The sequence below is a fragment of the Miscanthus floridulus genome, chromosome 4 (assembly GCF_019320115.1).
Source record: "Miscanthus floridulus cultivar M001 chromosome 4, ASM1932011v1, whole genome shotgun sequence".
Classification (NCBI taxonomy): Eukaryota; Viridiplantae; Streptophyta; class Magnoliopsida; order Poales; family Poaceae; genus Miscanthus; species Miscanthus floridulus.
The window spans coordinates 119,377,860-119,383,859 of record NC_089583.1 but is presented as its reverse complement, the minus strand read 5'-3'; positions in this window follow the sequence as shown (position 1 = coordinate 119,383,859).

Sequence of the window (6,000 nt, the reverse complement as noted above, 5' to 3'; positions counted from 1 at the left end):
GCTCACACACATGTACCTATAGACTAATCACCTATGTATATCACATAAACACAATTAAATCACCTAGGTTGTCACTCAATTACTAAAACCACACAAGGTGCATGCCACGGCGGTAGCGATGGCACGACGGTGCGCGACCGTGTTCTGGCGCCGTTAGGGCGGTAGCGTCTAAATGGTCACCGGTGTGAGTTCCTTGACCTACAGAGGTGACAGGACATGAGGGAGAAAAAATTAAAAGGTTTGAGGTTGAGTTGGCCACGACGAGCTTGGAGCTCGGCGATGCTCCGGCAAGACCACCGGTGGTGGAAATGGCAATCCATCCATACCTAGACTTGAAGGGCTTGGCAAAGGGGTGGAGATTGTAGCACGGAGCAAGGTAGAGTTGTTGGCATGCTCGATTGGAAAATGGTGCGACGACGGCAGCGCTACGCGGTGGCGAAGCTTGCGGCGGTAATGGTGAGCTCGACATCGCCTTTTCAGATGCGAGAGCGAGCGAGGGAGAGGAAATGAGCTAGAGAGAGCAGATGGGCGCGTCGTGGTGATGTTGAAGTCCTCCCTGGCCAGACTGGTGGGGCCCGCTGAAGGGTCAAGATGGTGGACTAGAGGGGGGGTGAATAGTCTTTTCTAAAATTAATCGCGCCGGCTAACCGAAACAAGTGCAGAATTATAACCATCGGTCTAGCCAAGACAACACCCCTCTATATATGTTCTCTAGCACCTTCCAAAGATACTAATTATGCAACTAAGGTGCCGGGCTAGCTAGAGCTCTCCTAAACAATTCTAGGAGCAAGGTTACACAAACCTATGCCACTAGTACTTTAAGCAACAAGGGAGCTCCTACACATGCTAGTAAGCAAAAGCACAAAGCCAACTAAGCTCACTAGCAATGCTCAATAACAAGGCAACCAATGCCTAATTAGAGAGCACAAATACTTAGCTACACAAACTAAGCAATGTGACTAACAAGGTTACTAAAACCAAATTTGCCACGTAAGGGAGCTACTTCTATGCTACACAAGCAAGAAGGTAATTAACAAGCTACATAAGCTATCTAATTACAAGAGCAACTACACAAGCTTAATATGTATAAAAGTAATTGCAAGCTTGTGTAATGGGGATGCAAACCAACAGGAAGAACAAGGTTGACACGATGATTTTTCTCCCGAGGTTCACGTGTTTGCCAACACGCTAGTCCCCGTTGTGTCGACCACTCACTTGGTGGTTCAGCGGCTAATTAGCATCACCCGCTAAGCCCGCACATCGGGCGCCGCAAGAACCTACCCCGGAAGTGAGGGTAGCTCAATGACATGCTTTACTAGAGTTGCTCTTTGTGGCTCCCACGGGACGAGCACAATGCCCCTCACAAGCACTTCTCTGGAGCGCCGCACAAGCTTCTTGCGCGCTTCAAAGGAGACCACCACCAAGCCATCTAGGAGGTGGCAACCTTCAAGAGTAACAAGCACCACCGGCTTGCAACTCGATCACCTAGTGCCACTCGATGCAACCTCACGATGCAATCGTACTAGAATCGCTCACTCACACAATCGGATGATCGCTATCAAGTATGTGTGAGATAGAGGGCTCCTAAGCACTCTCAAGCATAGACACAAAGTCCCCCAAGGTGCTCAGCGCCAGCCATGGCTGAAGGCCACTTCTATTTATAGCCCTAAGGGCTAAACTAGCCGTTACCCCTTCACTGGGCAAAAATCGGGCCGACCGGACGCTCCGGTCGTGTTGATCGGATGCTGGACCTCAGCGTCCGGTCGCCCGTAGATGACCACGTGTCCCGATTCCAACGGTCACTTGACCTGACCAGACGTAGCAGCTTCAACTGACTAGACGCTGGACCTCAACGTCCGGTCATTTCCAGTAAGCTCCCCGAGGCGTATTTCTTTGACCGGACGCGTCCGGTCCACCTTGACCGGACATAGACCAGTGTCCGGTGCAATACCCTCGGTACTGTGTAGACCCGTTAGTTTGACCAGATGCAGCCTTTCAGCGTTTGGTCACTGCGTGACCCAGCATCCAGTCAGTAGACCGACGCCAGCATCTTCGCAATCAACTCGTTTTCACTTCTAACTTCTTCACCCTTGCTTCAATGTGCCAACCATAAGAATTTGCATCCGGTGCAATAGAAAATAGGCATTCCATTTTCCCGAAAGCACCAAATCCTGTCTCAACCCTGTAAACACCATCTCCTTTGTAAATGTGCCAACACCACTAAGTGTACACCACCATGTGTATGTGTGTTAGCTTTTCACAATCATTTCCCAAAGGATGTTAGCCACTCAACTTGCCACGCCACTCGATCCTAGCGACGATGCAAAGTTATATCACTCGAGTGGCACTAGATGACCGACATACAAACAAGTTTGCCCCTCTTGATAGTATGGCCATCTATCCTAAACTCGGTCATAAACTTCTCTACACACCTATGACCAATGAAATAAAATGCCCTAGGTTATACCTTTGCCTTGCGTATTCCATTCCATCTCCTCCAACGTCGATGCAACACATGCACCAACACGATCATTAATGATATGATCCACTTCATATCATCACGTGATCATATTGGTTCATCGATCTTGACTTTACTTGCTCTTCACCGTTGCCATCGTCCATCGGCGCCAAGTCTTGCTCAAGCTTCACCGCCACACGGTCCATCACTCCAAAGCCTTTGACTTGCCCTTCATGCTTGCAACCGGTCCATCAAGCCAAGTCTTGTCTTGATCTTCTCCACCTTGATCACATGACTCAATGTCATGTCTCATATGCATTTAGGCTCCTTCATCATCACATGTGTGAGCTTTGCAACATTTCCAAGCCATTTTCACCTTCATGACATATGTTGCTCACACACATGTACCTGTGGACTAATCACCTGTGTATCTCACATAAACACAATTAGTCCACCTAGGTTGTCACTCAATTACCAAAACCAAACAAGTACCTTTCACCCACGCTAGAGTTTGGCTGCTAGATGGCGAGCATGGCCAGATGTCGATCGGCCACCATTGGCCTAATTTGAATCGGCTTAAGCCGTTTGAGTTCGACTGAAATCACCCCCTTCCTCACTCTCTATCTCTCAAACCAGCGTGATTATGTGAAAACCGTAATAATCAAAGTTGTAGAGCTTCATGAGTACTCCAACTTTGCTTAAATGAGTTTGGTCTAGATCAGCATAGTTTTCAAACTACAGCGTGTCAAACACGGGTACATAGAAACTATAAATCACTCCCAGATAGAAAATTTTCAAAGTGCTAGAACAATATTTTCTGTCTACTTATGCACTATTTGAGATCAAGTTAGGAGCTGAACTAGACCATGACCCAAAAATAAAAGTTGTTACCCTAGTTGAGTTCTACAACTTTGCTTAAGGGTGCACAGCCATGCAAAGTCTCTAGGGTATAGTTCAACCTAGGTCAAACATGCAACTTGAAAATGATGGTTTCTAGTATAGCTATGACTTCGGGGCTGTTTTGGCTCATGCCATGAATACCAAACTTGTTCCATGTGATATTATAAACATGCTTAAGGTACTCCTAGGGTCCCACAAGCATTTCACACATTAATCACATGTAAACCCTAGCCTAGGTATAAATTTAAGAGGCATCACATGTGATATAAGCAAGGTAGTGAAGATAGAATTTGACATGCTCATGCTCATGAATGCTCAATGATGCTTGTGCTCATGCAATGCCAATGCTAAAAGCATGCTTAATACTAGGGTGTTACATGTGCTGGATCCCATTAGGATTGAGATGCTGGCTCAATGTTGTAGAAGTGCAGCAGCCCCTGGAGGAATTTGTGGGCGGGGGTCGCGAGGCCACACTCGTGGAAGTGGGTGAACGACACCACGTAGCCATCGAGCAGTGACAGTGAATCCTCATTGCTAGGCAGCAACCACTCCTTGCCTGAGGTCCATGTGCGGAGAAGACCGTGATGGACGAGGCCCTCTATGCATTGGAAGGTGATGTTGGAACAGCACCACAGATCCATTGGAGGTGGGGGCGGATGGATGCGAGCTCAACGATGATGAAGATGCAAAGGTAGGAAACCTAAGCATTGGTGATGGTGGCATGGCTACAGAGGTAAGAATGTAGGCGTGTGTATGAAACACGGAGGGATAACCCTTTGGTTTTATAGGGGCGACGGGTGCGAGGAAACCAATCGCCCACCTAGATCTCCGCGCCTGCCATGACCTATCACCACGTCTCGTCGTAGGGCGTGCGCACGCAACCTATGGCTATCCCCTTGAAAAACATGCCAGATGTTTTACCTCCCCGAGCGTGCCACGACCCATCATAGGTAAGAGGGATACGGAGCTAAAAACTCTCCTATGACTCGTCTAGGCCTAGGATTTCGAAGGTTGGCCCACCGACAGGTTCGACAATTGCTTCGGGCACCTTTAGAGTGAGGGGTGGAAAGGGATGGGCCTGCTAGCGGCCAGTACCTGGGCACACGAGCGCCGTGGGCATCCCGACCCACGTTCGAGTCTCGACTGGATACGATCTATGTTTTTTCTCAAAGAATGGCAGAGAGCCCTCGAGACCGGTCGAACGAACCCGAGAACTATATAGATTGACCGCTGAGAATCTAGAGTCAGTCACCAGCTGACCTAAGCTAGACCCTCATGAATGGGATGCTAGGGCCCCACTCAAACTAGCCCGTTAACAGCTCACCGAGCACCATGATTCATCCATAGAGGAAAATCATGGCACGACTCAGCCCATCTGTTCTTATTAGAAAAAACGCTTAAGGAAAGACGATCACAAAGACGAGCCGACCCTCGACTGGACCCCTACTATGGGTGGGGCTTAAGGAAAGTTGGACTCGTAAGGAGATCGAATGCGCAATCGCAGAATGATAGACCCCTGTAGGGGTCGGAATCAGGAAAGATCTTTTCCAACCCACCAAATCTCACGGCTATACCCCTAAGGGGTCCGATCACGACGAAAGGGAACCGCTGTCCTACCAGGACACACCATGGGCAATGAAAAGAAGGCCAAGGCCCTCATAGGCCTCTCATCCAGAAAAACCTCCAAAGGAGTATTCTACTCCTCCGCAGGCTCGGGGGCTACTATCGGGTATCGATAGTAAGGATACCCAAAGCAAGAGAGTTAGCACCCACGCTGACTTCCCCGGACAGAGTAAGACGTATTAACATGTCTTGCCTGACCCCAAGGATGCAGTTTCCGTCTTGCCTAACCCCAAGGCTGCGGGCTCTGTTTCGCCCTACCCTTGGGTGCGTACTTCGTCTCGCCAAAGCCCCGAGGCTGTGGGCTCTGTCTCGCCCGACCCCGAGGCCGCGGGCTCTGTCTTGCCCGACCCTTGGGTGCGTACTCTATCTCGCCTGACCCTTGGGTGCGTGCTCCATCTCGCCCGACCCCTAAGGGTCATGGGTTCCGTCTCGCCCGATCCCAAGGCCATGGGGGTCTCGCCTGAGGCCATGGGGGTCTCACCCAACTCCGAGGCCGCGGGCTCTGTCTCGCCCGACCTCGAGGCCATAGTTTCCATCTCGGTCGACCCCGAGGCCACGGAGGTCTCGCCCAAGGCCGCGGGCTCCGTCTTGCCTGACCCTGAAGGGTCACGGGCTCCATCTCGCCCGACCCCGAAGGGTCACGGGCTCCGTCTCGCCCGGCGAGGACCCATATCGCCGCCAACCACTCTAGGTCCTGGTGTATGGGCCTGGGTCAAAACTCTGACACTAGAGAAGAGACGGGCACGACTCGATGTAACTCGAGGTCATGATGAGCCATGCATGAGGATTCATATCAAGAACAGCGTCGGACGTACCGGTGCTGTTCTGCCTAACCCTCGTACGAACGCTAACAGACGCGTCAGTTCACCACGATGTCTGTCGGGACGGGATGGAATGCCATAACTGGCAGATGACGCCTGCGCATGGTGCTAGTGACGGATAGGGCCACGACGTGGAGCCATCCTTGTTGACATCTACAGGATCGGTGGGACCCGCATGAAGGAGAAGAAGGACCAGCG